The sequence below is a fragment of the Triturus cristatus genome, chromosome 12 (assembly GCF_964204655.1).
Source record: "Triturus cristatus chromosome 12, aTriCri1.1, whole genome shotgun sequence".
Classification (NCBI taxonomy): Eukaryota; Metazoa; Chordata; class Amphibia; order Caudata; family Salamandridae; genus Triturus; species Triturus cristatus.
The window spans coordinates 3147113-3164450 of record NC_140595.1 but is presented as its reverse complement, the minus strand read 5'-3'; positions in this window follow the sequence as shown (position 1 = coordinate 3164450).

Sequence of the window (17338 nt, the reverse complement as noted above, 5' to 3'; positions counted from 1 at the left end):
CAACTGCATCAGCATTCACGTTCTATGTAAGAGTTCATTACCTCTATTAACTGCATATACACTGTACACAAGTGTAATATATCTTATAATACTATAATTCCTGTATATGTAGTAACTGCATACACACCATACACTAGTTCAGTAACTTTAGTGACATTCTACACAACAGCAATCTGCATTCACACTCTATGTAAGAGTGTATTACCTCTATCAACTGCATACATACTGAACACAATTGTTTGATATCTCTGGGAATACTAGAATACCTGTACATGTAGTAACTGCATAGAAGTGTTTAATATCTCTAGTAATACCATAATAATCAAATATGTAGTACCTGCATACACACTAAACACACATTCACTTAATTTAATAACACTCTACAAAACAGCATTCTGCATTCACGCTTAAAGTAAGAGTGTATTACCTCTATTAACTGCATACATACTGTACACAAGTGTTTAATAGCTCTGGTAATACTATAATACCTGTATATGTAGAAACTACATACAAGTGTTTAATATCTCTAGTAATACAACAATAGTCACATATGTAGTAACTACATACACACTATATATGTATCCAGTACATTTAATAAGACTCTAAACAACTGCAATCTGCATTCACACTCTATGTAAGTTTATTACCTCTATTAACTGCATACACACTGTAAACAAGTGTTTAATATCTCTAGTAATACTTTAACACCCACATATGTAGTAACTGCATACACACTATACACAAGTGTTCAGCACATTTAGTGACACACTACATAGCTCCATCAGCATTCACACTCTATGTAAGGGTTTTTATAATGTCTATTAACTGCATACATACTGTATACAAGTATTTAATTTCTCTTATAATACTATAATACCCGTATAAATAGTAACTGCATACACACCATACATGTGTTCAGTATATTTAGTGACACACTACACAACTGCATCAGCATTCACACTCTATGTAAGTTTATTACATCTATTAACTGGATACACACTGTACAAAGGTGTTTAATATCTCTTGTAATACTATGATACCCGTATATGTAGTAACTGCAGACACACCATACCCGAGTTCAGTACATTTAATGACATTCTACAGAACTGCAATCTGCATTTACACTCTATGTAAAAGTTTATTACCTCAAATTAACTGCATACATACTGTACACAAGTGTTTAATATATTGTGTAATACTGTAACACCCTTATATATAGTAACTGCATACATCTGTTTAATATCTCTAGTTATACAATAGTCACATATGTAGTAACTACATACACACTATAAGAGTCCCATATGTAGTAACTACATACACACTATATATGTATTCAGTACATTTAATAATACTCTACACAACTGCAATATGCATTCACGCTTTATGTAAGAGTTTATTTCCTCTATTAACTGCATACATACTGTACAGCGTGTTTAATATCTCTTGTAATACTATAATACCTATATATGTAGTAACTGCATAAAAGTGTTTAATATATCTAATAATACTATATTAATAGCATATGTAGTAACTGCATACACACTATAAACAAGTGTTCCGTACATTTAGTGACACTCTACAGAACTGCATCAGCATTCACACTCTGTTTAAGAGTTTATTTTCTCTATTAACTGCATACACACTGTAAATAAGTATGTAATCTCTTGTAATACCATAATACCTTTATATGTAGTAACTACAGACACACTATACAGAAGTGTTTAATATCTCTAGTAATACTATGTAATAGTGCATACAAACTATACACTCATTCAGTACATTTAGTAACACTGTACACAAGTGCAATCTGCATTCACTCTCAGTGTAAGAGCTTGTTACGTCTACTAACTGCATACATAAGGTACACAAGTGTTTAATATCTCTTGTATTACTATATTCCTATATATGTAGTAACTGCATACAAGTATTTAATATCTCTAGCAGTACTATAATAATAGCATATGTAGTAACTGCATACACACTATAGACGTATTCAGTACATTTAGTAACACTGTACACAACTGCAATCTGCATTCACACTCAGTGTACAAGTTTGTTACCTCTATTAACTGCATACATACTGGACACAAGTGTTTAACATCTCTTGTAATTCTATAATTCCTGTATATGTAGTAACTGCATACAAGTGCTTAATATCTCTAGTAATACTATAATAATTGCATATGTAGAAGTTGCATACAAACTATACACAAGTGTTAAGTACATTTGATCACACTCTACACAACTGTATCAGCATTTACACTCTATGTAAGAGTTTACTACCTCTATTAACTGCATTCATACTGTACACAACTGTTTAATATCTCTGCTAATTCTGTAATACCCTTATATATAGTAACTGCATATATACTTTACACGTATTCAGTAAATTTACTAACACTGTACACAACTGCAATTTGCATTCAAACTATGGAAGAGTTTATTGCCTCTATTAAACTGTCTCTAGTAATACTATAATAATTGCATATGTAGTAAATGAAAACACACTATACACAAGTGTTCAGTACATCTACTGACACTCTAAACAACTGCATCAGCATATACACTTTATGTAAGTGTTTATTACCTCTATTAAGAGCACACATACTGTGCACAAGTGTTTAATTTCTCTCATAATATTATTATACTCATACATATAGTTAATGCATGCACACTATAAACAAGTGTTTAATAACTCTAGTAATGCTATAATACCCGTATATGTAGTAATAGCATACACACTGTACAGGTATTCAATGCTTTTAGTAACACTACACAACAGCAATCTGCATTCACACTCTATGTAAGAGTTTATTACTTCTATTAACTGTATACATACTGTTTAATATCTCTTGTAATGCTATCATACCCGTATATATAGAAACTGCACACAAGTGTTTAATATATCTAATAATACTATAATAATCGCATATGTAGTAACTGCATACACACTGCACACACGTGTTCAGTACATTTAGTGACACTCTACACAACTGCATCAGCATTCACACTCAATGTAAGATTCCATGACCTCTATTAACTGCATACATACTGTACACAAGTGTTTAATATCTCTACTAATTTTATAATACCAGTATATATCTCTAGTAATACTATAATACCCGCATATGTAGTGACTGCATACACAATGTACAGTTATACAGTGCATTTAGTGACACTCTACATAACTTTGTCAGCATTCACACTCTATGTGAGAGATTATTACCTTTATTAACTGCATACATACTGTACACAAGTGTTTAATTTCTATTGCAATACTATAATACCCATATATGTAGTAACTGCATACACACTATACATAGGCTTTCCATACACTTAGTGAAACTACACAACTGCATCAGCATTCACACTCTTTGTAAACATTTATTACCTCTATTAACTGCATACACACTGTAAGCAAGTATTTAATATCTCTTGTAATACCATAATGTGTATGTAAAAATGCATAAAACTATAGACTTATTCAGTACATTTAGTAACACTGTACACAATTACTATCTCCATTCATAACTCAATGTAAGAGTGTGTTACCTTTACTAACTGCATACATAAGGTGAACAAGTGTTTAATATTTCTCCTAATACTATAATTCCTATATATGTAGTAACTACATACAAGTATTTAATATCTCTAGTAGTACTATAATAATTGCATATGTGGTAACTGCATACAAACTATACACAAGTGTTCAGCACATTTAGTGATACTCTACACAACTGCACATTTAGTGACACTACACAACTGCATCAGCATTCATGCTCTATGTAAGAGTTTACCACCTCTATTAACTGCATACACACTGTTCACAAGTGTTTAATATCTCTTGTAATACCATAATACTTGTATATGTTGTAACTACAGACACACTAAACAGAAGTGTTTTATATCTCTAGTAATAGTATAATACTAGTAATTGCAAATGCAAAGTGGGGACCCCCCTCTAGGAGAAAATAATTTAACGTCGGGGAGAAGAGGGGAAATAATCAAACATCCAATAAAGCGCTCCCTCAAGACCTATATTTCTTTTATCATAATGAAACTTTGACATGGGCTCAACAACCAAGATTGATTTTACCAACATTGTTTATTTAATTTCTTTATATATTTAATTACAGTTTATATCTTTCTTGGTTTTCTTTTTTTGAATTTTTTTTGTATTAATAATTAAATAAAAGTCAACAGTATTTCCACAATGGATTCAGAGATACATACAATATACTGTTGAACAGGAAACCCCCAGAGAAAAAACAAATACATACACCAAAAAGACAAAATACAAAACTCATCCAAACACATACAGACTCATACATCATTCACAAACAACGCATCTGGGAAAGGGGAGACCACAGATTGCAGAATCTCCACGACTAGGTGTGTACATATGTTCAACAGGGTCTGAACATTAGTTCAGACCCTGTTGAACATATATACACAATTGTTTAATTTCTCTTGTAATACTATAGTACCTGCATATGTAGTAACTGCATAGAAGTGCTTAATATCTCTAGTAATACCATAATAATCACATATCTAGTAACTTCATACACACTATACACACATTCAGTACAAACACTCTACACAACAGCAATCTGCATTCACACTTAATGTAAGAGTTTATTACCTCTATTAATGGCATACATACTGTGCACAAGTGTTTAATTTCTCTTGTACTACTATAAAACCTGTATATTTAGCAACTGCAGACACACTATACAGACATGTTAAATATCTCTCGTAAGACTATAATACCTGCATATGTAGTGACTGTATACACACTGTACAGGTATTCAGTAAATTTAGTAACACTCTAACCAATTGCAGTCTGCACTCCCACTCTATGCATGAGTTTATTGCCTCTATTAACTGAATACACACTGTATACAAGTGTTTAATATCTCTTTGAATACTATAATACCTGTTTATGTAGTAACTGCATAGAAGTGCTTAATATCTCTAGTAATAACATAATAATCACATATCTAGTAACTTCATACATATTATACACATTTAGTACATTTAATAACACTCTACACAATGGCAATCTGCATTCACGCTTAATGTAAGAATTTATTACCTCTTTTAACTGCATACATACTGTGCACAAGGGTTTAATATCTCTTGTAATACCATAATACCTGTATATGTAGTACCTGCACACAAGTGTTTTAATATATCTAATAAACCCATATGTAGTGACTGCATACACTATACACAAGTGTTCAGTACACATAGTGACACTCTATGCAACTGTATCAGCATTCACACTCTATGTAAGAGCTCATTACCTCTATTAACTGCATACATACTGTACAACAGTGTTTAACATCTCTACTAATACTATAATACCTGTATATGTTGTAACTGCATACACACTGTACACAAGTGTTTACTATCTCTAGTAATACTATAATACCCACATATATCTGGACTGCATACACACTATACAGGTATTCAGTACATTTAATGACACTCTGCACAACTGCATCAACATTCACACTCTATGTAAGAGTTTTTACCTGTATTAACTGCATACATACTATACACAAATGTTTAATATCTCTAATAATACTATAATACCTGCATATGTAGTGCCTGCATACACATTGTACAGGTATTCAGTACATTTTGTAACACAATAAACAATTGCAATCTGCATTCACAATCTATGTAACAGTTTATTACGTCTATTAACTGCATACACACTGTACACAAATGTTTATTATCTCTAGTAATACTGTAATACCCGAATATGTAGTAACTGCAATCACACTATACACAAGTGTTCAGCACATTTAGTGATACTCTACACAACTGCATCAGCATTCACACTCGATATCAGAGTTTGTTACCTCTATTGACTGCATACATACTATATACAAGTGTTTAATTTCTCTTGTAACACTATAATACCGGTATATGTAGTAACTGCATACACACTATACACAGGTTTTAAGTACATTTAGTGACACTACACAACTCTATCAGCATTCACACTCTGTGTAAGAGTTTATTATCTCAATTAGCTGTATACATACTGTACACAAGTGTTTAACATTTCTAGTAATACTATAATATTCATATATATATAGTAACTGCCTACATACTGTACACAAGTTTTTAATTTCTCTAGTAATACTATATCACCTGTATATGTAGTAACTACATACACACTGTACACATATTTAGTACCTGCCTACACACTAAACACACATTCACTTAATTTAATAACACTCTACACAACTGCAATCTGCATTCACACGTTATGTAAGGGTTTATTACCTCTATTAACAGCATACATACTGTACAAAAGTGTTTAATATCTCTTGTAATACTATAATACCCGTCTATGAAGTAACTGCATACAAGTGTTTCATATATCTTATAATACTATAATAATCACATGTGTAGTAACTGCAAACACACTACACACAAGTGTTCAGTACAGTTAGTGACACTCTACACAACTGCATCAGCATTCACACTCTACGTGTGGTGCAAGCTGCAGTGGCCTCCTGACAAGAGCCCTGGTACTTAAGCTTTGTACGTACAGTATACAAGGGTGTAACTGTAGCACCACATACATACAGAACACAAGGATTTATCTCAAGCACCACATACGTACAGTGCCCAAGGATATATTTGTAGCACCCCATACATACAGTGCACAAGGGTATATCTCAGGCACCACATACAGTGCACAAGGGAATATCTCTAGCACCACATACAGACAGTACACAAGGGTACATCTGTAGCACTGTATGCATACAGTACACAAGGGTAATTCTGTAGCACCACATATGTACAGTGCACAAGGGTATATATGTAGCACCACATATATTCTGTACATAGGGCTATATCTATAGCAACACATAGGTACGGTACACAAGAGTATATCTCAGGCACCACATACATACAGTACACAAAGGCATATCTGTAGTACCACATACACACAGTACAAAAGGGCATATCTGTAGCACCACATACAGTATACACAAGGGTCTCAGGAATGCACCAAACGCAAGACCAACCAATATTCCTTTCATGAAAGGCCCGAAAAGAGAACTGTTTCTGCTTGACTAACTAAAATACACACTCACAGGAGTATCTATTGAAGTATGTTTGGATGGACCCTCCCTTCACAAACATGCCTTTTTTGCCACTAGCAGTGCCTTGTTAATACATATACACCTCTGCCATAATGCTTTGAACTAACCAAATGCTACAGATAGCTCTTTATAAAACTTTGTAATTTATATTCATAGTAACAGTATACATGTTTAACCACGTGTATGTTTTATGCTTGGGTATAATACCTGTAATCGCATGTACACCACGTGTACACCCCAAGTAACAACATAATAACTGGACGCATTTGTTTATCACTAGTAACTACAAAAACACAGTACGCAGGTTTATAACAGTCACTTGAGGATAGTAAATGTGCAATATCCCAAGACGCAGCTTAAAAAGTGGGCGCAAGTAATTGACGTCTCTAGCAAGGATACAGATCCTGTACATGTGTGGTTACTTCACGGCACATCAAGGACACTGTGGTCCACTCTATATTTTCTTTCTGCCAACCACTGTAATCTATAACTTTATTCCAGCTGGTTCAATTGAGGTGAATGAAAACTAAAAAACCCAGAATGTACTGATATACTTATTGGAAGTCAAAGACTGGTACTTGGCACCATCTGGTAACAACATACATTACCATACTTTATCTGATCGCTCAAGTTACCCAGTTCCATGCGTGAGTGGGATTTGTAACATTACTTTATCAGATCGCTCAAGTTGCCCAATTTGAAAAAAAAATTCAATTGTTAGAAATCAAAGAAAATTGTGTACACTATGTAAACAACTGTCAGTAAACATACTGTATGTGAGAGTTTAATATCTAGTAAACACATCCAGGATGCATACATATTAAGTACCTATATACACTAAGTTCAAAACTGCCAGCATACACTATGAGGCAGATTTACAAGCCCCTTGCGCCACTCTGCGTCACTTTTAACATGGGAAAAGTGACGCCTGTGGCACCAGGGGCTTGTAAATCTGCCCGTATGTATGTAAGAGATTAATCTGTTTTTCCAACAGTTTCCCCCAAGAGGGTGGAACAATATCTTCTGAAAACACACTCAGGATCACCTCTGGAAGCCTGCCCACCAGCAGTTCTCCACTTGGCAGCCAGTATTATAGCCAATCCACTTTCCAAATTAATGAACAAAGTGATCGTATCCGGAGCTTACCCTCAGAGCTGGAAGGAGGCTATCATTAGGCCCCTCCTAAAGAAACCGAATCTGGATAACACAGACAGCAAAAAAAATATCGCCTGCTTCCTGCTTCCTGTTCCAACAAAGATTCTGGAGAAGCACCTTAATATGCATTTGATCGAAATTGCAGAACAGCAGCATTGGCTTAATGACTCACAGTTCGGCTGTAGGAAACATCATGATCAATCAATCAATCAGGGAATTGTAAGTGCGCTACTCACCCATGAGGGTCTCAAGGCGCCATGGGACTGCAACTGCAATAATCTCTGCCACTGACTGCATAAGGCGGTTAGTAGACGAAGGACAGGGCGTGGCATTAATACTCTTGGATCTATCAGCGGCATTTGACACCATCTCGCCTGTGCTGCTGCTGGATAGACTTCAAGGCCTAGGTATTTCTCACCAAGCCCTAGCTCTTCTGTCCTTTTTCCTTAGGGAAAGATCTCAAAAGGCGAAGATACAGCACTTCTACTCAGAGGTCTTTTCCCTACCTTGTGGAGTGCCGGAGGGCTCATCTTTGAGCCCCACGCTCTTTAATCCTTGTGTGGCCCCCCTCGCGGCAATAATCCAGACATTCGGAATGAAGGCATTGTCATATGCTGATGACACTCAAATTATGGTGTCAATTCCCAAGAACTCATGCTCGTTAGCCGAGAATGTCTCACGATACATGTCTACAGTGGCAGGATGGATGTCTTGTAACTTTTTAAAACTTAACAGGGAAAAGACGGAAGTGATGATTTTTGGTTCAGGGGCACCTAGCTGGAATAGCAACTGCTGGGCGCGTTCTAGAGGAACTTTCCCGGCTCCAGAGAAAAAGGCTAAGAACCTTGGAGTGCTGATTGATACCGAACGTAACCTTAATGCGCAGGTGAATCGTACAATAGCAACTTGCACCTGGATTAGAAGGATACTTAAGAAAATCTTTCTGCTCTTTTTAATATGCCAGACAATTCACCAGAGTTACCCAATCCCTTGAGTAACCCTAGCTGCACTGTGAAAAAAGACATCTCTGCTGACCGCTTCTACTCTCTGACCCCCTCTATGCGGCATATGTACAATGAAATGTCGGAGCACGGAGCTGCGCCAAATTTGTCAGGGCCGCACTCCAACATTTTGAAAATGTAGGGATGCGCCGTATTTGCAACAATACGGTGCAACCCTGTGTTTTTTTCCTAGAGCTGGCGCTGAAATTAGCTGGCTAGCACCAACGCATGGAACCCTTGCACTATATATAGTGCAAGGGAGCGTGTGTGGCTGCACATAAACAATCAATAATGGTGATTTGTTTCTTGTATGTGTGCTGCAGAATGCAGCACGCATAGAAGTAGCAAATCGTCATTATTTAATGATTGTTTATGTGCAGGAAGGCACCCCTTCCTGCACATAAACAATCAATCATGGCGTTTTGCTCTTTTATATGTGTGCTGCAGAATGCAGCACAGATAGAAAAAGCAAAAATGAGGAGAAATCAGGGTACTTCTCCTCGTTTCACCTTTCTAACACCTGCTCTTGCATGGCCTTAGTTTTTGGCGCTGCCTCAGATTTACAGATCCTTGTAAATCTGGGGGAGCGTCAAAAAGCAATGAGTGTTGTGGTAGAACGCCCACAGCAACACCCATTGCAGGCAGATACATGCGTTAAAGGGTACTTATTTACAAAGTGGTTTGAAAATATGGAGCAGGGCATTGTGCCACAGGAACTTCATTAAAAGTGACTTTCCTGTGGCGCAATGCCCTTGTAAATATGCTCCTATATCTTCAGGGTTTCCCCTCGATCCTTTCCCTACAGGATTTGCAAAGATCTGGAAGAAGAAAATTTCTTGTTACTATGTGAAATTTGTAAGCAATCCCTGGATACTGGCATAGTTCCACAAACTTGGAAAAAAGCTATTGTCTCCCCTGTTTTGAAAAAACCTTCTCCAGACCCAGCTGTCCCTAGAAACTACAGCCCAATTTCTTTGCTGCCTTTTCCAATCAAATTGCTGGAACTCCATACTAGTAAAATTCTATCTAATCATTTTGAACATAACACTCTACTTGAAAAGGAACAGTTCAGCTTTAGGACTGGACATGGAACTGAATCAGCCCTTGTCATGGCCATGGATGAGCTTTCAATGCTAATTGATGGTGGAAGATCAGCTATTTTGATGTTATTAGATCTTTCTGCCGCCTTTGACACAGTAAACCACAATATCCTTCAAGAAAGACTAACCTCAGCAGGAATAAGAGGTGTTGCACTGAGTTGGATGCAGTCATATTTGTTTTAGCGCTGTCAGGCCGTTGCTCTCCCTCCCTATCGGTCTGCCTACGAGCATGTTAAATATGTTGTTCACCAGGGGTCGGCTTTTAGCCTCATTTTGTTCAATCTCTACATGAGACCCCTGCTGACCCTCATTAAAACCCATAACATCTGCATAGTTATATATGCTCATGACACCCAACTAATGTTGTCGTTCGATAGCGACCACCAGGCAGAGACCACGATCTTACACAATTGCATGAAAGACAGTGTTACTTGGCTGAACGCCAATTCTTTGAGATTTAACTGACGCAAAACTGAGCTTTTATGCTGCTCAGCCAACAAAGTCCCTTTTAGTCTCCTGACCAAGTTTTGGGCTCTGCCCACACAGGATGAGCCCACCCCCTCAGACTCTGGCCACAATCTAGGGGTGACCTTTCATAGCAAACTATCCCTGGAAGCCACATTACTAAAGTAGCTGAGACTTGTTTTTTGCTTTTACAGGGTTTGCGAAAACTCCTCCCTTTACTTCCTCCACCTGCAAAGTCTCTGGTCCTTCGTAGTGTGATCCTGAGGAGGTTGGATAATTGCAATGCGCTCCTTTTAGGACCCCTGACTTCTTATTGCAAAGGGTACATCGAGTCCAGGTTGTAGCGGCCATGCTGGCTCTGGATGGGCCTAGAAGTCCATCTGCTTCGGGACTACTGAAGGAACTCGTTTGGCTTCTGATCAGGCGAAGGGTCATTTTTAAAGCCCTTTGCCTTTTGTTTAAGGCACTCCTGGGGCGTGGTCCTCTGCACTTCCAGAACAGTTTCCAGAAATAGGGAGATGTCTCCGCTCGTCATCAGCCAACCTTGTCTGTATTGCCAAGTTTAAGAAGTCTAGACAGGGTGGCGTGCATTCCTGGTGAAGGCCGCCCAGCTTTGGAATCAGCTCCCAGCTTTCATTAGACACTCGACTGATCTCCTAAGATTCAGAAGGACTTTGAACAACTAGCTCTTTCCCCACTCATTTTTTTACGCTACTTCTCAGTGTTGATTTCCGGTTGTTTGGATTCAGCGCTGGGATACCTTTTAGGTGACAGTTGTGCTTTTAAATCTTTTAAATAAATAAACTGTCAACACACACTCTGTATGTAAGAGTTTATTATACACAACTATCAGCATGCATACGGTCATGTAGTTCCTATATAACCTATACAGGATCTGCACATTTGGATAACAAACTGGAATTGGTGGCAGACTGATTCCATGCACCCCCACTGGATACGTTATCCTGTCTGGATCAGCTAGCTCAATGCCACTAGAATCTCCTTTCATCAGAGAGAGGATAGTTCTTGGCAACCTCAGAACATGACAACCCTGATCCCTCCGAATTGTGGAAACAATATACTACCTTTCGCTCAGTCACTCGTGCTCACTTAGTTTGTCTCAGAGATACACAGAATAAACAGGCTGGGCGTTTTCAATAAGAATTTATTGAATAGTTGTTATTCTAGTGTAGAATAGATGAGCTGCAACAACCATTAGACAGTAGCAGAGATATGATTAGAAGTACTTTGAAAGTAAAGGGATGGTACAGTTCTGCCATTTTGCAGTAATCATGAATATATACAAGTATTTAAAACACATGATAAAAAGTGCTTACTCCTACGATGCCCCCCTAACTAGATGTACCTAAATGTACATAGCATCTGTGTAGGTGTCATTCCAAGAATCCCTCTAGGATCTAGTCAACCCCATTACCTGAGAATGAGAGAATATGGGACCCCGTCCGGGTCTCGAGTTGGACACCCCGTGAGGGAGGTTAGACCACTGCGAGCTGGAGTGTCTGCATGCAGGAACCTCGGTGTCTCTGGTCAGTGTGTCAGCCAGGAAGTCTCGGTCTCCTCTGTCTTTCTAAGCAAGATGTGATGTATACACCCATAGGTCTCCCCAGGGGTCCTACCTTGCTGTGTTACTGTGTCGGCCTGAAGGATGACATTGGGACTGAACTTTATACAGAGATATTATACAGGAGATGGTAGTTCTGCTGTGCTTCCAAGAAACCTCATGCAATTCGAACTAGGGAAAACCTGCATTCTGAATGCAGTGTCATATCTAGGTAAAAGGTCAGTCCCTAAGAACCGTTATGTATGTAATGTAGGGAAGAATAAAGGTGAAAGGTTGCAATGTTAACTGCGCCTATATAGAGTACCTATATGGAATATACCAATACTGTATGTACGTTTAATATCTTTGGTAACCACATCCATGCAGCACACACGTTAAGTAACTGCATGCACTATGTACACAACTGTCAGCACACACTGTAAGAGTTTAATAACTCTAGTACCACATCCTTTCTACACAAACATTAACTGCATGCACTATGTACACAACTGTCATCACACACTCAATATGTAAGAGATTAATATCTCTAGTAATTACATCCATGCTGCACGTGAACTGCAAACACTGTGTACACAACTGTTCACATACATACTATATGTAAGAGTTTAATATCTCTAGTATCACATCCTTGCAGCACACGTTAAGTAACTGTATAGACTATGTACACAACTGTCAGCATACACTCTGTATTTAAGAGTTTAATATCTCTAGTCCCACATCCATGCTGCACACATGCTAAGTAACTGCATACTCTGTGTCCTCTGAGTTGATCTCAGCAGTCAGGGTGGGGTGGAGTTCACTGCTATGATGGTGAAGGGAGCATCCATGGGGAGCAAGTAGAGGTCTTGGACTGTAGCAGCGATCAGATGATATTCCATTAGTTGTTATGAGCAAGGAGGTGCACCAGAAAAACAAATCCAGTCTCATAAGTGTTGTAAAGAGATCCTTTATTTAATCAGTCTTATAAATTCTTTTTATAAGAAGTGCAATCCAGCCACTGCGTTTCGTTCCAAAAACCACTCTTGAAACTTCGGCAGGGCTTTATTTTTAAATAGGCCAATAAGTCTCTAGTGTCCAATAGTCCACCAACATACGGTGGTTTGTGTGGGCATTCCCAAGCCCCATAACTACCACTATAAGTGAGCCTTCTCGTGTGACTGCAGTCTGGGTTCCCTCAGTCCCTCGAGCTGGGTAGGTTTGCATACAGAAGAAGATTCTCTTTAGTACCAGGTGGGTGCCTGGGACGCCAGCGAGCAGGAGTTTTTCCTCCATGCAGGAGGAAGAGTGCCAATGTTGTTCTAAAGTCAGGCTCAAAGATGCATTCTTGAATCTGGGAAGAAGGGAAAACTGATACAAGTCTCGAGTCGAAATGTTGTGGGGTCCGCTTATCCAGGTTCATTACCCTGAAACATTCTAGGGCTACGACTTGCTTGCTACTGCTGGCCACTCAAGTGAAGTTAAGTTTTCAACATCCATGTTCGAGTAGTGAAGAGGCAGTCCTTCATGCACACAATCAATGCCGCCACCAGCTGACAGTGCAGAGTTGAACAGCCCACACATATTGGTAGATCTTGGCATTGTTGCTGCCCAGTGTACCCCAGAGGCTCCATGTCAGGGTACATCAGAGGTCACAGGCATATGCTCAGATCATGAGGTGTTCATTTGAACAAGCTGCTATATGTTGATAAACACCTCATACATATTTTTAGCAAGTTTTATATAAATGAGAGCAGCTCTAAATGTAACTGGTCATAGCTCAACGTGTGCTTAATGGGCTTCATATAGAGAGGGAGGAAGCCGCTGAGGTGGGCTGACAGCACAGTGAGGACAGACTGGGGACAAGACAGAAGGAACATGAGGGGAATCAAGGCAGCACCAGAGGTAGACGATGTGGGACACAAACTAAAATATCAGGGCAGGCCAGAAAGAGCCACAGGGAGACAGAAAACTGCTCCCTCGCCTCCAATCTACAAAGTCATGTGGCCTCAACCGCATATATTAACTTGTGACCCACAGTGGAAAGTATAGCGGTAAGGTCTACAGTCTGGGAGGAAACGGGCAGGGGGTTTAATGGCTTTCACAGCCAGGAGTGGCTTGGTCTGAGCAGTCAGAATATCACAGCAAACCCCTACATTCCATGCTACTACAGGACTTCATGGGGCTCCAGCACTGATCATTTCAGCCAAGATTGGATCTTGCTACTGGCTTGCGCTGACTCTACTAGGACCAAGAGTGGCGGGGGGTCATATAACTGGGATTGACTTGTCAATCAGAGAGACGAAGAGCCTCTGCGTATCAGAGGACACAGAATGAGCAAGAACAGAAGGACAAGTATCTGTGAAAGCCAAGAAAGGTCTCTTACTCTACAGAAGATAAGTAGCCTGTGACTATCCAAAGTGATCAAAGAGAGGCAACTAACAGAAGAAACTGTATTCATGCGTTTGAGACATCAACATCTGGGAGTAGTCCTCTGAGAAGACATGGTCAACTAGAGGCCTGTGACCAGCCAAAGGCGAGAGAGAGGCCAACAGAAGACAGCCCGTTACCAGCAGAGGCCAAAAGCAGAGGAGAGGCCTCAGAACTGTGGATTGAGAGTTAAGTGCTGGTGAGAAACAGAGGTCCAGGTGATATCTGTGGCATGAGATGTCCTGGGAGCAAGAGGTCCTTAGACCACAGGTCGCTATCAGGAGAGATGTCTCTGGCAGCGGTGACTGTGAAGGAGTTAAGAGCCTGTAAGCCGCAGTGAAGATTTCTGACAGGTGAGAAGCTAGGAACAGGGAAGAGTTTGTGACTGCAGAGTGTGAGGGAGGCAAAAAGATGGGAAGTGGAGGGGAGAACAGCAGGTGTTAAGAAGCAGGGGAGAGGCCTGTGCAGAAAATGCATATTGCAGGGAGCTGTAGCTGTCATTACATTGAATATTTAGAAGACACTGTAAGATACAAAGTTTTCCTCAAATAACTGAGTGATGCCACACATATACAAAAATGAACAATTTCACTCCTTAAAAAAAGAACGGCAATATGAATATTTGCTACACTTGATGGGTCGTGTTTGTTCACAGAAAGAAAAGACATGCTATGGATATAAAGCATTGTCTCGCCAACATGCACATGCCTCTGCAAAGCATACGCACCATTGAAAGGCCTCACTCCATATGCAAAGGATTAGCTCACTTCTGCATGCACACCATGGTCCTGGTTTTTAGCCACGCTGCACAGCATTTTTACCTTTACATACAAGCAAGTTTGATTGGCATTGCAGCGGCTTTTTGATAGTAGTTTTCAATAGCTGTCAGTAAGATCCATGTATCTTCCACATTTCTGGTGCAGTTTTTGTCATTACCACTAGGTGGCACTGAAATGCAGCAAAATGGTGATGTTTAAACATGGCTCTGATTCCTTAGAGCACAGGTTTCCAAACTTTTCATGCTGGTGACACACTGTTTTGACATTCCTGCTTTAGTGACACGGTAATGCGAGCGAGCGTAGCGAGTGAGCCGGAATCACCACAGAGGTGTTCGGGGGGGTTTAAAAATAGTGGGCAAATGGTGCATTTTCAATCAAATTGGAGAAAGCAAGAAGGTTTAATAAAGCAATTGTGAATCTGTTTTTAACAAAGACAGTGACTGGCAAAACAGGGAGTAAGGTTAGGTTTGTGCCTGAAACAAGAATATAATCATGCACACATCGACACATGCCCCAGTGATTTACAGCACAAAAAGGGCACCCCACAGCATATGGAGTGTTGGTTTTGGCAAACGTTTCTTCCTTCTTAAATACTAAAAAGAAACATGTGAATCAAATTAGAATAATTCCCAGTTAAAAAAAACAAGGCAGTACATTAGATCAACTGTCGGTTGGGTTGTGGAGTTTTTGTTTCGCCACGTTATCAAAAGAAAACCTATTTCCTGTATTGGGCCAAATATTAAGTTGCTGGTGAGCTATTATATAATAATCAACTTTAAGCATGTTGGCCTTGTTTGTCATATTCTGTCCTTTTTTTTTTAGGTCCCGTCTAGGCTGCGCATATGCTGTCTCGAACAGCATGTTTTCAATCTGTGGGCTTCAGCCCGCCCATTGCCTTACCACTTGTTTGCTCCATCGTGCTCTCATATCCGTCGTTCCCGTTAGTCCATAGCATAAAAGCGTCATGCTTCTTCCTGTGTTTGACCCTCCCCCTGAACATGGACCAAGTGCTTGCGTCCTTCCACTACTCCCGTTATAGGAGCTACTATTTTCTTTGTCTTTGAGCACTCCACACGAGTGCTGGTGTTTTCACTCACTCCATCTCCTCCCGCCCGCCCCAACCCTGTTGATTCGTTTTCTTTGTAGATCGGCTTTATTATTCACCTCACTCACCGAGCCAGCAAAATGATAAGTGATGTGTACTTACCCCTTTGAGCTCATCCACTTACGCACAGATCAAGAAAATAAATGGCCTTCCTGCTAGTTAGGAGCTTGGGCCTCAGTTTTCTAAATGCACCTGTTTTAACTAGCATATTAATAATTTCCTAAACACCGCTTCATGGTTCGTTGTAAAGGAAATGTACTATGTACCTATCTACTAACTTACACTGCAAAGATCTCTTGCCCTCGCTTTTCAGTATTAGGGCACACAGGTGAACTTCATCATTACTAAAATGAGCAATAGCTGCTACATAGCGTCAAGAGATGCACATGCATCTCTTGGCACTATGTAGTAGACCGGGCACAAGTTGAGGGTAGACTGAGTCTATCCACTCTTTTCACAGGGTGATCGCAGTCTACCCTGCTATGAGATTGGGCCCCACAGAAATATGGTAAACTTGTCTTGGTGCAATTTTTAGACACCGGGACACATTCAACAGTGCCTGCACATTGTTTGCTTTTGTTCCAAGCAGCAATGTACAGACGGGGAAGGGGCTTATCA